At 47.0% G+C, this 6235-nt stretch overlaps 1 protein-coding gene across 8 annotated transcripts in view; it reads left to right on the top strand.

Moving 5' to 3' along the window:
• The first annotated feature begins 1227 nt into the window (after positions 1-1227).
• ALDH18A1 (aldehyde dehydrogenase 18 family member A1) overlaps positions 1228-6235 on the top strand; it is a 41318-nt gene continuing 36310 nt past the window's right edge. For 2 of the 8 annotated variants that reach the window (XM_030030606.2, XM_030030599.2), the window contains exon 1: positions 1277-3540. The gene's annotated coding sequence lies outside the window, so the exon portion shown is untranslated. Of the gene's footprint in view, positions 1248-1276; positions 3541-6235 lie in introns of those variants that run through there. The other 6 variants (XM_030030604.2, XM_041127340.1, XM_030030601.2 and 3 more) reach the window with 6 other exon arrangements.

Raw genomic sequence — 6235 nt, 5'->3', positions numbered from 1 at the left:
AAGGTAAGAATATACATAAAATGCAAAGAAAAAGCTAAAGACAACATCTTAAAAATTTCTACAAGCTCCTTAGTGTGCTTCCATTTTCTTCAGGCACTAAGTACATGAGCCACTGTTAAATTTGTTTGCCAAGTTTCAGCCACTGTTTACCACTGTAGGGTTTGTAGCAAAAGGAGAGGGATCTTACATACTGTGTTCCCAATACTTGCTGCCTTCATCTGGCTCAACTTACTTTTCCAGCATGCCACTCTATGTCCATATACCTTAAGAAACAATTATTACAAGAATATATAAACATGCTCCTGCAACACATTTTCAGTCTTCCTTACAAGGTCATGTACGAGACCCAGGTGGCACAGCACGCACTGTGTCACTAATGCCTCATGTCAGAGGGACCTCACACCCGAAGGTTTTCCTGGAAAGCGCATTTCCCTCCAGCACTGCTTTACATCCACTGGTGCTAGAGCCCGCGTCCTCCCGACACCGACAGCGGCCGGTCACAGTGAGCCAGCAGTTCGCGTTGCTCCGTTCCGAGCGTGGCTGGCTGTCACCCTCGGCTTCCTCCGGAGCCCCCCGCAGACACGGCGGCTGCCAGGCCCTGCGGCGGGGCTGGGCGGGGAGGAAGGAGAGGCCGCGTCCGCAGCGCTCGCACCCGAGGAGCGCACGCTGGCCGTCGCGGGAAAAATCTGCGAATACACGAGAAATCCCTAGAGACTCGCTTCAGCAAAGAAACAACCAAAGTCAAACGGTTCACGGGTGGAACGAAGAAACGTAACCTCACGCGCTCGCAGCCGAACGGGATCTGCCGCCGCGCCGGGAGGGAGCGGGCGGGCAGCAGCCCCGGCCGGGGGCGGCGGGGACCGGCGGGCGGGCGCTCTCCCTCGCCGCCTGCTGCCCCCAGCCCGCAGCAGCAGCTCGGCTACAACGTAAACAACCTCCCGGCTCTGCTCGCAGCCGGGCCTGCGCAACAGCCGCCGTGGGCGAGGCTGGCGTCGCCGCGGTCGCACCCGGTTGATACCGGAACGCTCCTTCCGCCGCCGGCGGGGGGGGCCCGAACACCCCCGCCCCGCCGGAACGCCGCGGGCGGGATCCCCCCCCCGCCGGGCGACCACGTAGGCGCCGGCGCACTCCGCCCGCCCTCCTTAGCGGAGCGCGGGCCGGGGCTCACGTGCGCCGCGCCGCGCCCGGAAGCAACGTGACGCGGCGGGCGGCTGTGGCCACAGGCGGCGGCGCGCTGTGCCGCCCGGGTGAGTGAGCCGGGCCGTGCCTGGCGGCGGGGGAGCGGCCTGGGCTGCGCCGGGGAGGTCGCGGCGAGTCCCGGCCGAGGGGCCGGGGCGGCTGCCGGCCCTGCCGCCTAGGGGGGCCGCAGAGGTGGGCCGCGCTGTTGCGGCCGCCCGTAGCTGAGCGCGACGGGCCCCTTCGCGGAGGGGCGAGCCGCGTTGCGGCCGGCGCGCGGCTGTGCCTTCCGTCGGCGCTCCGCGGTAAGTTAGAGCGGTTGCTGCCGGCTCCCCTCCTGCGACTGGAGGATCAGGAGCCGTTGCTGTATTGCTCGCAGCGGAGGAGTGAGGACTCCGTGGGAAAACAAGCGAGCTAAGCCTTGAAGCTGTAGAGGTGCTGTACGTACAGTCGTTGCAATGCTGCCTGCGCCTGGACGTTCCCTGTTCTTTTGGTCCTCGCAAGCTTTCCAGAGCCTTCTAGACTTTGGTTCAAATTTTCTTGATGGCTACAGAGCATTGCTACTGCGTGGAGTTATTGGCAGAGTGAAATAGCAGTTTGGACCCCTGCAAGCACTAGACGAATTGATAAGAGCTGCGTTGGCCTCGTTCTTCTCGAGCTTTGTGACAGCAGAGCTGTCGCCCCTCTTGGGAGTTCTTTTTCCTTGCTTGCCTCTTGTGTCTACTTACAAGATTTCTCCATGCCCAAAGAAAATATTTAAACCCTCCTGACACTTGCGTGACACGTAAAAGTTATTACCTAGGTTTTGACCTGACTCTTGGTGATAAGCCTGTGTTGTTTGCTTAGTGTTTGTTCACAGAAGATACAGCAGGATCAGATTAGAGTTTTTTTTTAAGAAACCTGATAGCTCTCTGAGAGAAGTAATAAAACTATAGATAAAGGAGACTTAATGAGCAAACCTTACACAGTTTTCCAAAAGCCTTTGGCAAGTGTCCCTACACTATGAAGTCAGGAACAGCTTTAGTTTCTTAAATGAAAAATAACTAAAATACTTCCATAAATGCTTATACCTGTGCTGACTCTGTACCATAAAAAATGATGGATACTTGGAAGTGTTTACCTTCTTTCTGTTCTCAGAATTGGTCTTGATGACACTGAGAAGCAATTTATAAAGGGTTAAAATAAAGTTTTCTTCTTCCCTGTCCTATAGTAAAGTATTTATATTTAATCACTTTAGAAAGTACGTTACCTTTTCTGTATTTGTGATGGTGAATAATTTGTGTTAACTGCTTTACTGATTTGTTCGTTTGTTTGCTGTACTGCCTTCCTCTTCTAAGCTACTCTTTTCCAGCATTGTTATAAGAAGTGTATTCAATAGCAGAGTGAACATCTTTCAGGCTTAGCTTTCGTAATTTTTCAGCTGCTCTTGTTGCACGTTGTATTAGTAGGAACATGAAAGCAATGGTATTTTTATGTTTTTCTGCAGCATCCAGGGAAGAAAACATCTGAGAGTCACTGTGGATGACACTCTGAAAAGTCAGTTCCAGGTTGTCGTTAGCAAAAATCAAAAAGTAAATAGAATGGTAGAAATTATCAGGTAAGGAATGAAGTGCAGAATAAAAGACCATCCATGCCACTGTGTAAATCCTTGCTTTGTCCAAACTTGAGTACTCTGTGCAGTTCTGGACTCTCCTTTGGGTGATATGCTGTACTCTGTTTAGGATAACTGCGGAGATGGAGGAAGACCAATGGAGATGACTGTATATATGAAATAGCCTTGATACAAGGAGAGCAAGAGCATCCTGTACTGATTTGTTAGTGGCAGTGTAGTCTAAGGAGTTGCTGTGCTTCTCTCTTGCTGGTACTAGTACTCACATGATTGTATAGATGGGTGGGTCAGTTGGTCTCTGAGCAGAATATTACCATGATCAAGCTGTTTTCTGTAGGGGGTGGGAACTGCAGCTTCGAGTAGGAGGGGTGGCAAAACTGGTGCACTTCTGGTGCTAGAATTGTTTAGGGAAAACTTGAGCATCACAGCAGAGGGAGGAATGAGAGGATGGGTGCACTACAAGCCTGCAAAATTGTGAGTGGTATGGAGAAGGTGAATAGCCTCAGAGCCATGCAAAGCTGGAGACCAGGAGGGTATTCAGGTAGTTTTAATTGCTTTCTTGTCCTGCCCATGTACTTTATCTGGTCATCTGACAGACTGCTGTTCTACTGATGTGTTTTGTTTTATGTCTTATTTTCCCCATTAGGATTTGGGTGTCAGTTTATGCTTTATAGAAACTGAATGCCATCTTGTTTCTCCCCAACCCCAAAAGAGGAGGGCAACACATTGTGAGGGCAGAGAATAAAAAAGGAAAGGTACGTAAAGGCAAATGGCTTAAAAATAAGAAACTGAAGGGAATGCTGAGCTGAGCATGCACAGTTCCCTGAGGCTGAGATGCTGATGAATGCTGTTTTGAGTGGTGTTCTTCTTGGAGAAATGAGAGGACAGGGTCTTAGAAATAAATCCTACCGTTGGTGAATATTCTCTAGTTTTTCTTAGGAAGTTGTAAATGGCTGGCTTAACCATTGCCAGAAGGCAGTTGTTGAAGAGGTTCCACAATGGGGCTTTGGATATGGAGGGTATGAATAAAAAAAACTAGTAGGGCAAAAAAGTGCAACCAACTAAAATTTCTGTAAGAGGTTCTGGAAGAGAGGCTGACACCCAGGGTAGTAAATGTGGAAGTCAGTCTTTCTCCTGAAATACTAAACAAATATTAAACAAGAGTGCCAACTTCAGTCTACATTTTTCAGAATTCTTTTCATTCTATCCTTGCATTTCCCTGGCTACAGTTTCTCCTGGATATGAACATGTGTCCAGGTACTTGATTTGCATCTTGTTGCTTAGCAGTACTACTGTCACTCTACTTAACCATAGCTATTACAAAATTTCTATTCAGTCTCCATTGCTTTTCCTGAGTGATCTCTGGCAGTTGTACAACCTTAATTTGATGGCCATAGTGAAATGGGAACAGAATTGGGATGCTAATTCTGTCATCTTTATCCTTAACAGCTGGTGGAACCTGCTGCTCAGTGCTGAAAACAGGTGGTAGAAGAAAGTAGCCACATTTGATCCAGGCAAGAGTAGGGAGATGATGTTAGGATGAAGGAAGTGCTTGAAAGGTGCTAACTAACCCTATCTTGAGGTTTCTTGGTGAGGGCTAGTGCTTGATTAAATTAACCTGTGTCCTTATGTTCCTCACTTATAAATCAGAGTAGCTGCTTTCATCAAGATTACTTTTTTTTTCTTAATTAGGTGAGGGGAAAAAAGTCTTTGCACAGAGATACACCTATGTTTGTTGCAGTTGTGTCTAGGACTGAAGGTGGACTGTAGCATGTCTGCCTACACAGATTATTAATAACATCAGGATGGTTCCATGCTTTTTCTCTAAGATGGAACTCTCTTTAAGATTACTCAAGGTGTTCACTGCCCTTAACTATCTGAAACCACAGTTTTCCATTGCTCACTTCCTACTACGCTTGCTGTACACTGAGGTAAATAACTGCTGACCAGGTAGGAAATCTAGGATTCTTTGCCACTAACAAGCATCCTTCCATAAAAACTACTGGTTTCATGTGGGAAATGAAAGTACCCATTTAGTTGCTGTTCATTTTCTCTTGCCAATTCTTCCTCTATTTCAGTGTCTGAAAAAGAAAAGCAGTTCCTCAGTATCTGCAGGGGTTGAGGGGAATCTGTTGCTTTTTTTTTTTTCTGGAAGCACAGTTCAAAGAAGTTGCATGTGCTAAAAATTGGCCATGTAAGCCTAAAATGAGGGCATTCCTGTTTCTTGTTAACTGTTTAAAAATCAAAATGAAGGTTTGGCTTAACATAAAAAAATCAGCTGCTATGATACATCTTTAATCACTGTTCTGTCTTTTTTGTGAGTGAGTGACCAACATTCTGGTGTTAGTGTTGTCTTTAGTCTGCAATTATACACACTAGGTTTATCTTTGCTAATAATTGGAGTGGGGAAGAGGGGAGAGCAGGGCCTATGTGTGCTATGATTAAAACAAATTCCACTTCTTGCAAAGTGGAGATCTCCAGATAGTCTTCTAATGAAGTGAACGACCTTATATTTATTTGGGGGGTTTGGGGGGGTTGGTTTGTTTTCCCTTATGTGGAGATAGTGAAATCTTAATGTCAGATAATTGTGAGTTGGGTCTTCTATTAATTCTTGAGACATTGAGGTTTTTGCAAGTGTCTTGAACTCTAAACTGACTACTTGAATATTGTTCACTCTTCATGAGGTTTTCTCCACAGCTGTGAAACTTTCAGAGAAGATTGCTTCCTGATCCCAGAAGGTGATGTGTTAAAGATGTAAAAAAAAAAAAAAAAAAAAAAAAAAAAAAAAAAAAAAAGAGAGAGAGAGAGAGCTAACCTTCCAAACAAAAATATCCCACAAACTAAACAAAAACCAAATACTGTCTTGTAACAACATGAGAATTAGTGCTGTTGGAATTTGTTTGAATTCTAATAGGTAAATAGGAATATAACAGTGGTAAAATAGGTGTAGGCAGAAGACAGTATAACTAGTATCTGAGTTGAACTGAGGAAATACTATGAATTTTGTAGTGTCTTTGAAGATAAGAAACTGTAGATTTACGGTTTCTGCTAATTGCAGTGATAAGAGTGCTTGCAGATGACACCAAGTTGGGTGGGAGTGTTGATCCTCTTGAGGGTAGGAAGGCTCCACAGAGGGATCTGGACAGGCTGGATCCATGGGCCAAGGTCAATTGTATGAGGTTCAACAAGGCCAAGTGCCGGGTCCTGCACTTGGGCCACAACAACACCATGCAGCGCTACAGGCTTGGGGAAGAGTGGCTGGAAAGCTGCCTGGTGGAAAAGGACCTGGGGGTGTTGGTTGACAGCTGACAGCCAGCTGAATATGATCCAGCAGTGTGCTGAGGTGGCCAAGAAGGCCAATAGCATCCGGGCTTCTATCAGAGATCGTGTGGCCAGCAGGACTAGGGAAGTGATTGTCCTGTACTCAGCATTGGTGAGGCCGCACCTTGA

This window comes from Aquila chrysaetos, chromosome 11 (assembly GCF_900496995.4).
Source record: "Aquila chrysaetos chrysaetos chromosome 11, bAquChr1.4, whole genome shotgun sequence".
NCBI classification, from domain to species: domain Eukaryota; kingdom Metazoa; phylum Chordata; class Aves; order Accipitriformes; family Accipitridae; genus Aquila; species Aquila chrysaetos.
Note: the sequence above shows the minus strand (reverse complement) of the source record. Positions and strands in the feature narration are given on the sequence as shown.